We start from the raw sequence: 16,647 nt of genomic DNA, 5'->3' as shown, positions 1-16,647 counted from the left end.
CAAGAGATCAGGGCTGTGGCTGTCGCATCTCCAGCAGGCTTTGCCCTGCCTGTGTGGCGCCACGGACTGCTTATGCTCGGGACGGAGCTGGGGCTCCTCTTCCAGAACTTAGCAAACGCTTCTGCGATGGCCTTTCTGGCAGGAAATCCCCATTCGCTGCTGATGGAGATGATTATGTGAAGGAGATGCCCAGATCAGGTGGAAAAGGTGAGCGGTCCAGCTTGGAAGAGAGAATTTACTGTACAGTTGAAACCCAAACCAGGACAAAGCCTGAATAAGGCTGCAAAGCAACGGGAGTGGGGTTTTCATGTGACTTGTCCACTGACTCCAGAAGGCAGTTTCCATACTGTTCTCAGCCATGGCAGACCACTGTGTATCTCCCCAAAATGCCAGTCCTGGGGGCTCTGTGCACCGGCGGGGGGGGGGGGGGTCTGTGGGAAGTAAAGCTGGGAACTTTGGGGTTCTGTGTCAATTTCTCTCCTGCAGATCAGGGCAGGGGGGCCAGTTTTGGCCACAGGGCCGGGATTGCCCACCTCTCTGGTGGACACTGCTCAGGGTCCCTGAAAGTCCTTTCCCCTGCAAAGTGCTTACTGTCACCAACCCACCATGGAAAGGCATTTGCCTGGTTGCTACCGTGTGTGTGTGTGTGTGTGTGTGTGGATGTGTGTGCATGCAGTCTAGATAGGCACACACACTGTATGTCAGGGGCCTGCCTGTGCACAGCATCCGTATAAACGCACTCCCACGCAGACCATCACGCGCGGGCGCGTGGTGACTTCTCCGGGAAGGCACGACACAACCACCTCTCCGGGCTCTTCACAGTTTCCTTTGCGTTGCGCCTTCGTGCTCTGACTTGGGTTATGCCCAAGCTGGTTGTGAAGTGTGTCTGCCTTCCTGCAGCCAGGCGGGGGCGACGGTCTGGCTTGTCACCGTGGGGTGGAGGTGTCGGTGGGTGGTGGTGATGGCTGGGGCGGGGGTGGGGGTGGGGGCAGGTGAAGCCAGGAGCCAACAGTAGGCTCATCTGCAGAGCCCCGAGACCAAGCTCAAAGCAATGCCTGCCTTTCCCGGCCACATCCTGAGCGCTGTTACCTGCTCGCTCCCACCAGAGTCCTTCCCAACCCTCCGCTCGAGGAGTCCTGTCTCCTTCAGCCCCGGTCAAGAGACCCCACCTCCCCAAAGTGTTCACGGGGGCCTACCCTCCCTTGCCTGTGCTTACAGTGCAGGTTCGAGCCCCCTCTGTCCCCGTCCGTGCGGCTGGCACTCCTGACCATCTCTCCGCCACGTGCCACCAGCCAGGACATGTGGGGAGTGGACGACATGTGGGCCACCATGGGGGTGAGTCAGGGTGGCCCTACAGAGAAGGCTCTCCTTTTTTCCACCAACCTGGGGTGCTGGGGAGAAAGACGAATACGGGTGGTGGTGGGTGCCTTATCCAGATTGGGGTGGCCTGCTTTTCCCAGAAGGGGTCCCTTGTGAAGTCATCAATAGTCACAAACCTGCTCGGGGGAGGGCGGCACCACTTTCAGGGTCTGAGAACGACAGGACGCCTGCTGACCTCCATGACGCTTCCAGAGGAATTTGCATTTTATCGCAGTAGAATAGAGACTGAAAATTCCCGAACGAACCTCTGGTGAATGAATGCTCACAGACTTGGTACTTGGCAGGCCTTCACCAATGTTGGTGGGCACCGGACTCCTGGAGTCTGGCAGTAGCTACCCAGACAAAGGGCTTGCTGGGGCTCCAAGGGTGGACACCATAGGCCGGATAGCCAGGCCCAAGAAGGCGGCCGACCTCTGCACGCCCTCCCCTGGCGCCAGGCCAGGCCTGATTCACCTGCTGGCAGTGCTAGGCCCGCTCGGGAGGGAGGAGGGCCAAGCAGTGGCTTCGGCCCTGCGCCAGGCCTGGCCTGCACCCTGGGCACCCCGCCCCAATCCAGCCTTTCACAGGTGGGGAGGGCAGCCAGAGAGGGCGACGGGCCCACCCAGGGTCACCCACCGACCAAGGCACCGAGTGGGCAGCGGGGCACGTGGCCGAAACTGGGCCGTCAAGTAGCCTGGGTTCCAGGCTAGCTTGCAGCAAAACCTCGGGTGAGTTACCCAGCCACACCGAGCCTCAGTTTCCCTGTAAGGAAGCACCTCATCTCCATGAAAAATGCCCCTTTCCATCCTCGGGGACCCTTGCAGGCGAACAGCCAAGGGAGGACGGCAGCCCTGCTGGGAAGTGACAAGTCGCGACTGCCTTCCGCCCTCCTGCGCTCGCTCCTCGGTGGGCGAGGGAGGTGCCTGGGTGGGTGCCACGGGCTCCCGGCCTGGACCACGGGCTAGGGTGCGACAGGCCCTCGCGGCCCCAGAGGGCTGGAGGAGCCCCGGGGTCACACTCCTCGCTGCCCCCGCCTGCCCCCGGCCGGTCAGGCACCCAGGGTCCCGCCGCCCAGCTCCCGCGGTCCCGGGGCCGGTGCCGGAACGTCTCCAGGGGCAACAGCGCGGTCGCCCCGGCAACCCTTGGTGCCCCAGGGGAGCCCCGCGGGGGAGGGGGTTGCCGGTGGCTGGGGGAAGCCGGGCGCCCCCGCTGGAGCTGCTCGCGGGGCTGGGGCACCTCGGAGGCCATGTGCCCGCATGGAGGGAGGCAGGACACCCCCGGCAAGGGCCCTCCTTCCCTGCAAAGCAGAGGCAGCAAAGCTCCTCGGCCTTCTCCTGAGGCTGGGCCGGGACAAAGGGGGCGCAGGTCTGAGCGCCTGGTGCTGGTAGCAGGAGACTCTGGCGGGGGGGGCGGCAGCAAGGTGCAGGACCCATGATGGGAGAGCTCTGTCAGTGTGGCACCAGGTGATGTCCACTCAGGACTGGCCCATCTGGGGTCTGCCGGGGGCTGACGGCAGCATGGGGGATCACCCACAGAGCTCTGGCAGGGTTTGGGGTTCCCCCCCTCGGGGTGCCTGCATTTTAGGGGAGCATCAGACACCGCCTGCACTGGCCCCAGGTGGTGTTTACTCACCCTGCGAGGCCACTCACTCCCATCGGAAAGTCACGGGATTCCAAAAGCTCAACCCCCCAGACCCAGATCTAAATCCAAATCAAGGAGTGTGGCCCATGAACTTGGAGAGCCTCCAGAGTGGGACTCTCGTGGGGGGGATTTTGGCGGCTGCAGGGGTGAAATTCCGTGTGACCAGGCGCGTTCAGCAGCGCACCTGCAAACAGCTCTTGCTGTCACAGACCTGAACTCCTGTCATTCCTGCCCGCCCCCCGCCCAGGCTCTGGCTTCAGCTTCCGGCGGGGAGCCCAGGCCAAGACTGCAGGACATCAGGTCTCTGCCCACCTGGCAGTCATGGCCCCCACGCTTGTGTCTCCAAGCCTCCACTTCTGGATGCTGGGGGCCGCCCCGAGTCTGGGGGCGTGTTGGGTCCAGGGTCCCCCCTCAGTGTGGGGCCGGTGCCGACAGTGACTCGCTAAAGGGCCCACCTTCTGGAGCCTCCTGTCTGGGTTCAGTTGGGCTTTCCCACTTCTCAGCTGGGTGACCTTGAGCAGGTGACCTCCCTGACCTCCCCGGCCTCAGTTCCCTCAGTCTATAAAATGGGGACAAAAATCAGGCTTTGTGGGGATTCAACGAGGTGGTAGGCCACGGGTGAGTCAGAGAGAGAGCCCCTACCTGGTGCTAATCTCATCCCCTCCCTCCTTTTCCTCTCCTGGTGAGTCCCAAATCCCCCTCGCTTTTCCTTGGTGTTTTCCTCATTTCCGCCCCTCCCCCATCACTTTATCTCATCTCCGTCCCCTCCTTTCCCACTATCAGTTTCATTTCTCTGCCCGAACATCTGGGGAAGCCCCAGCCCACTGTGCCTCCAGTGCCCGCCGCCCTGGCTTCTCGGGTCCTGCCCTCCTGTTGCCCAGGGGCTGGGGGGTGGGGGGAGGGCGCGCTGACGTCATGGGACGTTTATCCGCCCCTCCCCGCCTAATGCAAATTTCATCCTCCGTTCTCTCTGAATCAATTTACTTTTATTGCCTCAGCTGCTCAAAAGCAATTTTTCAAGAACAAAAAGGTCAGCACGTCCAAGACTAATCAATTCTCGGAGAGCTCCTGCCGCCGCCACTGGGGGAGCTGGGGACGGGTGGCCCCCTCCCTTCCCGCCAGCCCCCTCCCACCAGCCCCATCACTTTTATTGCTTCATGATGCCTGTCATTAGCGGTGTGTTTGAGACGCCCCACAGTGTTCTTACAACATAAAACCTGGGCCGCTTGCAGAGGGGGGCCGGGCCCATTTATGGCCACTCGCCGGCCCTGGACAGTAACAGCCGAGCTGATGGATCACCCACAAGGGGAGCCAGGACAGGAAGCATCCAGCCACTTGTTCAAGGCTCGTCAGCCCGGAGGAGCCAGTGCCCTGCCTGCCTGCTCTCAGGCCTGGCCCTCTTTCCCTCAACTCCCCTTCTCTGTGACCTTGGACCCCTGCCCTCTGTCACCCCTTCCAAGCCTTCCTTCTTAAGGTCTCCCTGGTCCCTACCGCATCCCTGCTTGGGGGCACAATATTCCTTCCTGAGTATCCCCTGCCCTCGGAATGGTGCCAAGGCCCACCCCCTCCAACACTGTGAGGTCTGCATTCCCACTCCAGATGGGGAAACTGAGGCCCAGTGTCACAGAAGTAGGAAGGAGCAGGTGCAGGCTGGGACCAGGCATGTGACCTGCCCAGAGTTACATGCATGAGCCGTGCCCAGTGGAGAATAGGTTTGCTGTTCTAGGTTTTGCTTTGCCCTGGTCCCAGCTGTCCTTGTGCCATATCATGCCGACCTCTGATGCCCATGACAGCGGCAGCTAAAACGCACCAAGGCTTCCGGGAGCAGACCCTGTACTCAGCGCGCTGAGTGGCTGACCCCTCTCTCTCCCCGACAACCCTGTCGTTAGCCGTTCTTAGGCCCATCTTTCCGATGAAGATACAGACACAGGGATACGAAGTATCCACATGGGGGCTGGGTCCCCACAATCTGCTTTTCGCTCTTTTAAAAAAATGGCTTAGGATATGACGTATCCAGAATAGGCAAATCCATAGGCGCAGGAGACAGATTGGTGGTGGTCCGGGGCTGGGGGAAAGGAAAGGAGGAGAAACCGCTTAATGGCCACGAGGTTTCCTTCTGGAGGGATGAGAATGTTCTGGAACTGGGTAGGGGGGATGTGGCTGCACAACATTGTGAATGTGCTAAATGCCAACGAATTGTACATTTTAAAGTGGTTGGTTTTACGTTATGCGAACTTCACTGCAATAAATTATTTTGTAAAAATGGCTTGGATTTTTCTGCCACTTATTTAGCAAGAGGTTGGGTGACCTGTCAGCTCTGAGTGTCCCACGGGGTGGCCTGCCACTGCTATCCAGGGGGAGGTAGAGACAGGAGCCACACACGTGCATTTCCAGCTTCTCTTGGGGCCTTAGGAGCTCCCTCAGCCCTTGGCTGTCCCTGAGGCTGAATCGCCCCCCACTCTAGGTCTGAGCTGAGCTCTGGGACCTTTGGCCTTTCCTCAAGGCTTCAGAGGTCCTCGGGTAGACCCCCAAACATGTTACCCAGCACCCGCTCCAGGCTGCCTGGCCCTGCACAATGACAGAGAGCTCACAGCCTTCCCCACAGAACAGCTTTACCTGAAAGTTCTTTCTTGGACTGACCTGCCCACACTGCCCATGGAAGAGCAAGCCTGGTCTCCTCTCTCCAGATAACACACATTCTGGAAGGCTGCTCCCAGGCCCCATCCCAGCGGTCTCTGTATGTCCCTGTCGTGGGCCCCTCCCAGCCCCTCCCAGCCACTCTGTTGCTCTCCAAGGCCATGTCCATCTGGAGCCCAAACCCTCGGAGGCCTCTGCTGGGCAGGACAGCCCTGCCATTCGGGGATAATGACCCTGGGCCATCTTCTGATGTCCAAGTTTTGTCCCAGGGGCCTTGGGGAGCCTCTGTCCCAGGGTAAGAAGGGGTCTCCAAGCAGAAATGAAGTTTGGGACCAGTGAGCCCCTGTGGCACGTAGCCCGGGACCCCACCAGATGGCCGGACTCTGTGACCTTGCGCACACTGCCTGTCCAGGGCCCGAGGTCTGTAAATCGGGCAGGTGCGGAGCCCTGCACGTGCCTCCCTTCTTCCTAGCGGAGGATCACGTAAGGAAGGCTGAGCTGGGAGAAGCTGGGGAAACGCCCAGAAGAGAACAAATACCAATGCCTTTGAGTGTATTTGTTTTTTTTTAACAATGGTGATGACAACCATTCATGAGCCTCCACTCTGTCCAAGGCATGGTGTCAAATGCCAGTGAACTGTGTCCCCACTCAACCAGACTGGCCAGCAAAGGAAGGGTTTGAGGCTGGGAGGGGCCCCTTTGCAGACAGAGGCCCGGAGGAGCAGCATGGCAGGAGGCCCGCTGTAGGTCCCCACCGAGTGACAGGTGCCAGCATCCACGCCTGCCACCACTCTGGCCCCGCCGGTCTCCTGGCCATCGTACCAGGCTTCCAGGCCTTGGAACTTGAGCCGCTTCCCTGTTCCGGACACTGGGGGCCCTGCCAAGTCCTAAATGTGCAGTGACTGCCGAACATTCTAAGAAAAGCCTCCCGGGGTTTTCTCAGGAGCCCGGAGCAGGCAGGAAGTCCCCTGGGCTAAGGGGACAGGGGTAGCAGGTGGCACCCGGAGCTCTGGGCGGGGCTTTCTTGTGGGGGGGCCCAGGCTGGTGAACCGGAGGCAGGAACTTGAGGCCCAGTCTGGGCACGCATGCTGGTGTCCAGCACGTCCACGTGGACCACGGGCTCCCTGGGCAGGCTGGGATCCTCACCTGCCCTGTTTGCAGACCTTGAGCTGTGGGAAGCTGGTGTGCCCGGTGTCCCCCGGGGGGCTGGGCCCATCCTGACCCTGGTCTCCGGCTCTCTCCCCACGGCAGCCTGTGGCCAGCCAGGGATACACAGCTGACAGCCTATGGTTACTTCCCGTTCACATTGATCTCTATCAACTCTACTGGTAGTTGAGTCTTACGGGTTGGCTCAGGGTTGGGCTGTGTGTGTGAAAATTATAAACTTATTTTCTTTCTCAGTAACTGAAAAAAAAACCCACCCCCAAACCAAACAACCATTAGTGTTTTGACAAATAACTATGTATTTTTAGATCTGGACAGTCCAGGTGAGGCCATCTCCAGGTGACCGATGGGAAATCATGTCCTTGGGTTGCTTGACGATTTCCCTTGATTGTCTCATTGGTTGCCTCTGGGCACCCCCTTCCCTCCTCCTCTGCCCCCTTCTCCCCAACCCCCACCACCCTTTCATGCTTCTAAATTCAAGGGTCACACTGCCACCTGAACGGACCAATCACAATGGGATCATTATAGTTCCAAAGCTACCAAAAAAAAAAAAAAAAAGCTGGGGGGTGTTTGGGGGGGGGGGTCCAGGAATGTAGCCGCACCCAGGAGAGCAGTACAATCAACTATTGTTGTGTTAGAAGTTTCCCGGTGATAAGAAAGGAGTCTAGAAAGGCCACTTTCTGAACTGATTGCAAAACAGAATAGAAAGTTCAAGGTCGAGAGATAGCCAAGCACGGAGCTCCGGAGGGCTGGAGCTCAGGAGCAGCCCTCCAGGGGCCCGGGGGCCTCTGCCAGGCACCCGGGCAGGCCAACCCCTTGGCAATATCCCTCGTGTCCATCTTCACGGGGGCTCCTAGGAAGGGGGGGGGCCTGGCTCGGTGCCCCCACGTCTCCCCTGGCTTCTGGGTGCCAGGACATGGAGCCTGCTTCCTCCTGGACGGCTCTGTCCGAATTCTCTACAGCAGCTGCGGCCCCGAGGGCCTGCTCCGGCCAGGCCCTGCGCCCCCTGCTTTATTGACCTGCAAGTGAAAACTTGCTCCTCGCACCCAGCCTGTGCGGGAGGGGTTAAGTTCCTCCCAGTCGGCCAGGCAGGGAAACTGAGGCATGCAGATGGTGACAAAAGGCTTGCATCTGAACCAGAGCTGTGTGCCCGTTTCTCATCATGTTACGCCGCCTCTGGTTTATCCCGGGACTCCCTTTGGGGTCTGGTTTTCGGGGAAGACGAGCACTGGCCACGAGCTTGGAGCTTCATGCATTCTCTCCCTCGGGACATAGTCTGACAGTGCCAGTGGGGCCCAGGCCAGGTGACCTCCCTGCACCTCTGTGCTCACTAGCAGGAGCCGCCCCTCCCCGGTGTCTGGGACCCGAGTTTGGCCAGTCTTTCCCAGGATGCCCACCCCTGAACTGCCACCCTCCCGTTGGCATTAGCAGCCTGGAGGGCAGAAAGTGAGGATGGGAAGGATGGTGGGGACCCAGTCCCGGTCCAAGTGACCCTCAGACAGGTCACAGAACCTCCTTGTGCCTCGGTTTCCTAATCTAGAAAATGGGGACAATACTAGTCCCCCCCATGTGGCACTGGGAGGGGTCACTGACAGCACGTGCCTGGGTCCCCACCACGTTTGGGGCCCCAAAAGCATTCACTTCAGTCCAAGCCCCTCACCATATATACTAACCACTGTGGCCCAGAAACCCAGGACCCCCTTATTCCAAATCCCCCCATGGGGCTCCAGGGACACACTCTTCCCCTGCCACCACCTCTCCCACCTCAGCCTGCTGAGACCAAACTGCCACGGTCACAGCACTCTGGCCACAGTCAGGCCGGGTGACTCAATGCTCCACAGACCCACTACGGGGATGAGATGGTCCGGGAACTGCCCGCCTGCAGGGTGAAGGGAGGGCTGGACAAGCAGGGGACGGCGGGCAGGCCGAGGGCCTTGGCCTGTCACCCTTGCCGTGGGGCAGGCCCCGAGCCCCGGGTGGGTGAGGCCCAGAGCGCGGTGCCGCTGAGCTGGGGACGAGCTAAGGCCGGGCAAGCCTCGCTCCGCTCCACTCTCCCCTGCAGCCGCGCACCCTCCTGTCAGGTGGACCCTGATGACCAGGCTGCGGTGTGAGGGCTTCTAACGGGCCTGGCACTGGTGACAGGCTTTATGTGGTACCCACGCTTCTCCGAGAATTCCCGCAGCGAGCACTGGAGGTGGGGGCTGTGAGTGTCTGCGAGTTACAGCTGGGCCGAGGGAGACTCAGAGAAGCTCAGTGACTTGGCCAAGGTCACCCAGCGAGGGGGAGGCCTGGATGGGAACAAAGGGACCCACAGTGCTCAGAGTCCAGAGAGCAGCGAGAATGTTCTCAAGCAGAAAGCTTCTCATCTCCCCCTTGCACCCCTCGGTGACCTGCAGAGCCGGCCTCCGTGCTCGGGGACCTCATCTTATCGGCCCCATCGGCACTTGTCACAGCCTCTTTTATGGTCTGTGTGCTCTGACGTGCGTCTGTGTTAGTGATGTTCCTGCATTCCGACAATATTTGCTGACCGTCAGGGAGGGGCCCTTGTTTATTAATTTACTATCCAGCAAACATTATGACGCTGCTGCAGGCCAGGGACAGCCCTCGGTGTGGGGGCCAGGGGCCATGCGCCTGTGTGACCGGTCCCCACGGAGCGCTGGGCTGTGATGGGCGTGGGGCAGACCAGCCGGCTCTGGGAAGCAGAACCGGACGGGGGCCTGGTGGCCGCACTCAGGCTCTGAGGGACCCCGTGATGTGCCCATTGGCCCCACAGCAGAAGGTTGTAGGGATTCGGGATTCAAACGCAAGCCTCTCCTCGGCCCCAGCTCTGGGGGCGTCCTGGAGCCAGAGTTCCCATTAGGGGGGTCCCGTGCTGCCTAAACATGAGGCGGCACTGGACGCCCCGTGGGAGACGGCCTCAGAGCCGCTGCCCCCCTCTCCCCTCGCCCTGGTTCCCAGTCTCTCTCTGCACTGCTCTCCATATGGACCTGGCTGGAGCTGCAGGGTGGTGTGGGGGGTCACCGTGGGTGAGAGGAAGGGGCCGCTCCCATGGCAGGCATGCAGTGACAGCCGGGCTGGGCCTTCAGGCCTGGCTGCGTTCTGCAGAGCGCAGGTGAGGGCCGCCCGGTCCAGCACTAGGCCTGAGTGTGCTCAGATCTGGGAGAGGGCATCCGAGGCTCCAGAGAAGGCGGAAGGGGTGGGGCGGGCTGGGCAGGTCTGACAGGTCCGGCCTGGGGGCTGCTGAGGACTCTGGCTCTTCTGTTCTGAGGTGTGAGACATTCGTGGCCACACCAACTCAGCACTTTAGAAAATCAGCAAGTCTGCGTATCTGCCAAGTTCTAAGCTTGCAGATGCAGGAAGCTTCTCCTTCTGTGGTTTCCAGACTATAAAAGCAAGGCGGGGGAGGTGAGGGAAGAGCCCTAGGGTGCCCGATGCTCCTGCCAGGCTCCTCCACCAGGGTCCCAGTGCCTCCCCAGGGAGGAGGGTGGGTACCTCCCTGTGCCCCCTAGAACACCCAGGGTCTGGGTGCTGGAAACCCTTCTTCAGGCACCTCTACAGGCTTGGAGGTCAGCCTGAGGGTGGGGTGGGAGACAAGGAAGGGGCGGGGGGGCGCTCCGGGCTTCAACGGGGAGCAGTCCCTTAGAGGAGAGGGCTGGGTGTCTACTCGAGACTCCAGGGGACCTTCAGACAGACAGGTCCCAGCCCGTTTCCCTGAACATCTGGGAGGGGTCCAGGCAACCCCATCTCAGGTGTAGAAGGCAGGGATTTGACAAGTCTCTATGTTACGCTGTGCTCACCATGAGGGTCACCATCTGTCACCCTACAATGCTATTGCAATGCCATTGGCCATATTCCCTACGCTGTATTTGCAGGCACTCCCAGTTTAAAAAGTCTCCAGGGCCAGGACCCCGCAGAGCCCCCGACGCCCCTTCTGTGTTCCTGCCCAGAGCAAGAGTCCTATACCTGGGATGCAGGCCCCCTTAAGGCAGGGGTGCAGGCCTGGGTTCGGATTCTGATGGTGGGGAGAGGCACTCCTGCGCCTGGCTGGGCCCTCCCTCCCTGCTGCCCGCCCCCCCCAGCTCACGTGCTCCCTGGGGGCCCCTCTTGCCACCAGCAGAGCTTGTCAAGCTTCCTGTGTATTTGCTGGGTGAGTTTTTGTGACGAGCATCTGTCAGGCAGCCTGGGTCTCCCCCTTCCTGGCCCCACCGGGTCCTGAGAGGGCAGGGGCGGGGGTGGGGCGCTGGGGAGAGGCTTGTGGGGGAGGGGCGGAGTGCCGCCAGCAGCCTGTCCCGTGGGCTCCCAATCTGTCTGTGACACTTCCCGGGGAATGCGGGTGAGCAGCTCCCCTTCCCCTCCTTTCTCATCTGAAAACACATCCTTTACCTGGCCTGGGAGTTTGCTGTACAACAGGCTGCTGCTGGTCCCCCACGCAGAGCTGAGGACCCGACCCCGGGGAGGCCTGCGACGGAGCTCGGGCTCTCACTCCGCACCCCCACGGCACCCCCTCCCATGGCACTCCCCCCGCGGCACACTCCCCCCTGCGGCACCCACAACCTTCCGCGGCACCCCCCCGAGGCACCCCTTGCGGCACCCCCCACCCCCCGCCCCCGGCCCTCAGCAGGTGTGAGGCATCGCCTCTGTTCCTTCAGAATGGACTCCTCACAGCCGGGCCCTGTCCCCACTTCTGCCCCCTGGGACCACTGGTTCCCAGGGGGCCCATCCTCTTTCCCTTTTTCTCAGGGCCACTCTCCCTGCCCCAAGGGGGACTCTGAAGCTAATGGCCCCCCTTCCATCAGAGCTGTCCTTGGCGCCAGGCCCCTGCCTCCTCCCCGCACCCCAGGACCCAGCCCCGTGGTGCATCCCACTCCGCTGGGTCCCTGTGCATGGGGCTTGGAGCCCGTGCGGTCTCTCAGCAGCCAGCCGGCGAGCAGGCTGGAAGCTGGCCCTCCACAGTCTGGGTGGTCTGAAGGGGGCTGGCTGGCTTCCCCTGCTGGGGGCTGCGGTCCTAGTGGAGGAGGAGAGGCAGGTGAGCCCCTCTGGGAGCCGGGGGCTTCTGTCCTCTGGCTGGGGATCACACTTCTGTGTGTGTGATAGAAGTGTCCTGCACTGTCACAAGGGCCTAGAGACGGGGAAGCCTCCCGCCTGAGGTCACACAGCAAGTTCAGTGCCCACGGCCTGCCCCTCACTGCCTGGGAGGGCATGAGGGAGATTCCAGGGAGGGAATGGGTGGCTCAGATCAGGTCTCAGTAAACAGAGACTCAAGGTGCTGTCTGGACAGTGCTCAGTGTGTCCCCTCCCCAGGGAAGGACAGTCCAACGCCCTTGGCCGGACACTGTCCAAGCATGGGGAGAGAAGAATCAGAAAGACCTGGGCACTTGCTGGGTGACCTCAGGCCAATGACTTAACGTCTCTGTTTCCCCCTCTAAGAACTAGGTCAAACCAGCACCGCCCCCATCTGGCTGCTGTGAAAATTGAGGGCCATGCTAGATGGAAAGGCCCTGCAGGTAGGTGACCCGAATGCTGGGCCTCTGGGATTCATGAGCCCACCCCCCGGCCTGCCTCGCCCGCGCTGGGTTCTCTGTGTCCGGGCCAAGTAGCTTTGTTGGCAGGTGGCGAGTTCTCCATTCCAGGGGGCATTCCAGGCAACAGGACGTGGCCGGGAGGGTGGAACCCAGCCTGGAGTTGCCGGCTTCCCCAGGGAAGGCTCCTCACTGCCAGGTGAACAGGTCAGCAGCGCCCCACCCCTGCCAGGCGTTTCTCTTGCAGAGAGTCACAGGGGCAACAGGGACTGGACAGGGAGGCCCATTTACTCCAAGCACAGAAGAAAGCTGCTGCTGGTCAGGTCCAGAAGCCCAGGTGCCCGCCTGTCCAGGGCCAGGACCGGGGGCCTGAGGGAGGGTGGGCGGGCTGCTGGATGGAGGAGCCCAGGGGGGACCATGGCCGCACTCAGAGCGCGTCTCGTCCTCGTCCACGGCTGCCCTGCGGCCGGCTCCTCCCGCTCCAGCTGGACCAAGCCAAGTCGACCAAGGACCAAAGAGCACCAGTGACTCACATGAGGGACCCCCCCCAAAATCTTGATTTCAAGAGAAAAGGGGCCCGGGAGCCGTGAGTCCCCATGACAAGGGGTATTGGCCAGGCTCTGGGGCCATGGTTGGGGCCCAACTCTGGACTCAGAGGAGGATTTACCCAAGGTGAGCATGGGCAGCTCTCACGGTGGGGCCTGACCCTGCAGGGGGAGGTCAGGGCTGTGGGCCTTACTGACAGGCCGCACCCCGGCGCTCAGGGAAGTCCAGGTCCCCGGGGGCTCTTCCAAGGCCTCTGGAGGAGGGTGAGGGGCATGGTGCACGTTTAGGGTTTGCACAGAGACTGTCAGCTGCGTACAGACGGACACCAAGGGGAAGCCTGAGTGGGCAGAGGAGCGAGGGGCCAGGTCTCTGGGGCGCGGGGCGAGGTGCCCTAGCCTCAGGCTGGCTCCCAGGGGTGGGCCCGGGAGGGATGCGGGGGCCGAGCCGGGGGCTGGGGTGCTCGGAGGGCACTGGGGCCAGGCGCCCACCCTGCCAGAGGCTTGGTCTGTCCCGCCCTCCTGCCCTCGGCGGGCGTGCCGGGGGCAGGTCAGCACTCAGAACTGTCCCGTAGATGTGGCCGTGCACCTTCCTTTCCAGAGCCTCCTGGGAGCTCAGTGTGTTTCCTTCTTCTGGCCCTTGGGTTTCGCTGGGGCTGACTCTTTGGCAAGGCTGCCAGCTTGCACAGTGTCCTTTTAATTAGATTCTCCCAAATTCCCTCTGTCACTGGGTTATTAATATTTATCTGGAGCACACCTGATATGATTAGATCAGTGGGCCCGGGGGTGGGAGAGGTGGGTGGGTCGGGGGCCGCCCCTCCTTTCCCTTCCCCTCCCCCTCTTCCTGGAGCCCTCCCACCCCTCACGTCCCCTTCGTTCCCTGAGTGCCCTCCCCCCAGGAGCCCCCCAGCTCCTGTTCTGTGTGCCCCCTCCCTCGGTGCCCCTCCCTGCCCCACACGGGGGCTCTGAGTGTACACCCAGCTGGTGGAGGCAGGGATCCCCACGCAGAGAAAAGACCCGCTGGGTGTGAAATCAAAAGACACAGCAACAAAGCCCCTTCTGCAGAAAATGGGATGGATCTGAGTGGTGCGGGCGCTCCTCCTAGGGAAATGGGAATCAGTGCAGAGGATTGTTTTTGAGGTCGAGTGGCCCCACTGTGCCCACATATGCCTCCTCGCGCCCTGGGGCCCAGTGGGGACCCTAGCTCCCGAGGGCTGGAGTGGGTGGGGGGCTCTGGGAGGCCAGTGGGCCGAGGCAGGGACGTGAGTGTCCGCCCGCCTGCCTCCGTCCCGGGTTGGGGGGCGCTTGGGAATACCCGGTGAGAGGCCCAGGCTTTGCAGGGACGTGACCGTGTGGCTGGATCCCACGGCCAGGTCTGCACCTGGCTTCATCAGGACAGCGGAGGAGCTGGGGACGCAGGGGCAGCCTGCCGGCTGCCTCCCTCGGAGCTACCTGGTGTCTAGGGCTTTGGAACTTGCTTTCTAGAAAGGAAAACACCCCTTGGGGAGGGGGGTTCCAGTCCTGTCTGGTCCTCTGAGATCTCCTAGGTACCCATCCACGGCTGGGTGTACGGAAGTCACAGGGGTCTGTGGGACTTTCTGGAGCGGTGTCCCTTCTAATCATTAACCAGATTGTGGGGGGCCAGGAGCCCACTCTACAAGCTGACCTTGGTGTTCCGGCCGGGTCTGTGCAGGGAACCAAGAACTGCATTCCAGACTGCAAGCCTCCCACCCTTTCCGGGACCCTGGGAACTCTCTGGAGCTGCCCTGGAGGCTGCAGTCTGGCCCAGAGGGTGGAGGGCAGTGGTCCTATAGGTAAGACTCTTCTACCTGCAGAATCCTGCACCGAGGGGAGATAAGGAGGGCTGGGGAAGCTGCAGGCTAGAAGTGAGGGGGACCCAGGCCCAGCCTTGCTGAGCCGTCCCACCCGCAGTCACCTGAAGACGACCCCGTGGGGGCAGCGCCTCTTTCTACCTGCACTAACTTGAGTCCATCCAGCTCTTGGGCTTCACTCACCCCATCCCCATCAATAGCAGTGAGCTGTGCATCCCAGGCAGAATGTAGACGAGCTAGTTTCTCTATCTCAACCCCTTGCAAAGCAAAGAGTCCACCTCCCCTGGAAATACCCTCACCCCGGACACCCCCCACCCCCTCCTCGCCACTCTGCTTCAGGCTGGCCGGCTCTGTGACCTAAAAGTTCACTCCTATATACTTGCCTGGCTCAGGTGGCCATGTAGCCCAGTTGTGCAGTAAGACCAAGAACTGGGGGAAATTCCCACCTAAATTAATCATTTCACAGAACCTGGGGATTTATCAGCACATCGAGAAGATGCAAGCGCTCTGGAAGAACATGCTTGGAAATAGGACTGACCCTGCTATTTGGGTAGGTGGCTGGAGTTCTCCCAGAGGGCACCTGCCCAGAGGGTCTGGGGGTCACCGGCACTTTCTTTCTCAAGTTTTCCTGTAAGGACAGAGGTGGGCAGAATAGAGGGTGGGGCCAGATACCTGGAAACTGCCCCCTGGGGGGGGGAATGCCATCAAGGGTCACCCTGTCTGCCACCCACCCCACACTCTTTGCTCCTGGTTGGTTTTTGGACTCAGCTAGTTGTTTGTCGAGGATACTTGGGTTTCCTTTTGCAGGACACTGGGACCGTGTATCCGAAAGCTGGCTTCCAGCTGAGCTAACACAAAAAGCCAGAGCGCTCCAGCCTGTCCCCTCAACCCCATCCTGAACATGTGCGCCTTGTCGGGTGAGGAGCCCAGTGGGGGACAGGCTTCCCCCGCCAACACTGAACTGCACACCAGGAGTCCACACAGTTCCGGAAGGCAGAGTGGAGGGGCACCGAGGGGTCAGCCACTCGGGAGTAACCCTCTCAGAATCTTCCGCCTGATTTCCCGAAGCTGGTGTCCGGATTCTGACCACAGGTGTCCAGTGAGCCCAATCCAAAGCTCTGACCTCCCACCCCGGAAGGACTCCCTGGCCCTCGCCCATCGCCATATTCTACCGTTAGATTTTAAAACTACCGGCCCATTGAGCTCACTCATCACGAACTTGTGGTCACAAGGACCCTCGGTATCTTTTTCTATTGTGCGTAGTCATGGCCAGGAATCAATGAACTTTATCAGTAGACATCGCATCTGGTCCTTGGGAAGGCTTCCCATTTTGTTGCACTGCACGTGTCTCTCCTGGCTTGAGGGGCTTCTGAACCCGAGGGGCTGCCGTCCCCGGTCTGCGGCACTGGACCCCTGCTGCAGCATCCTGATTTCAGCGCCCAAACATCGACTTAGAAAATCACTAAGGCATTCTCTGCAACGACTCAAAATAAAAAGCGCCCTATTTTGTTCAGCGTCAAATTGCTGATGGGAGAGCTGGGGTGGCTTCTGACCTGTCAAGCAGATGTATTATCATAGACAGAGACCGAGTGGCCTATTTTCAAGCCACTTTGTCTAAATTACAGTCCACGCCCCAGGAGCCCAGAGATCTGAGCTCTCTCCTGTGACGCGGGGGGAAGCAGGTGGGGGAAGGGGGCTTCTGGGGTGTCCCAGTGCCAAACCTCGTGGGGTCCACGAGCCCACCGGCAGGTGTCTTCCCGTCTGCAGAGGGCATGAAAGTGACCGGGCAGGCCTGCTCCCCCTGCCGCCCCAGATGGACACGTGCCCACAGGCAAGGCTCACACATGCCCTTCAATCGCGAGGTCGCTTGTGCGGTCGATGATGCGTAGGGACAACTGTCCTCTGTTCTCGCTGCACTTGCCTTGCAAGCCTGGTGCCCTGTCATCTTCAGGAG

Source organism: Leptonychotes weddellii, chromosome 15 (assembly GCF_054177405.1).
Source record: "Leptonychotes weddellii isolate Sample4059 chromosome 15, ASM5417740v2, whole genome shotgun sequence".
Lineage (NCBI taxonomy): Eukaryota > Metazoa > Chordata > Mammalia > Carnivora > Phocidae > Leptonychotes > Leptonychotes weddellii.
This window is presented reverse-complemented; position numbering follows the sequence as displayed.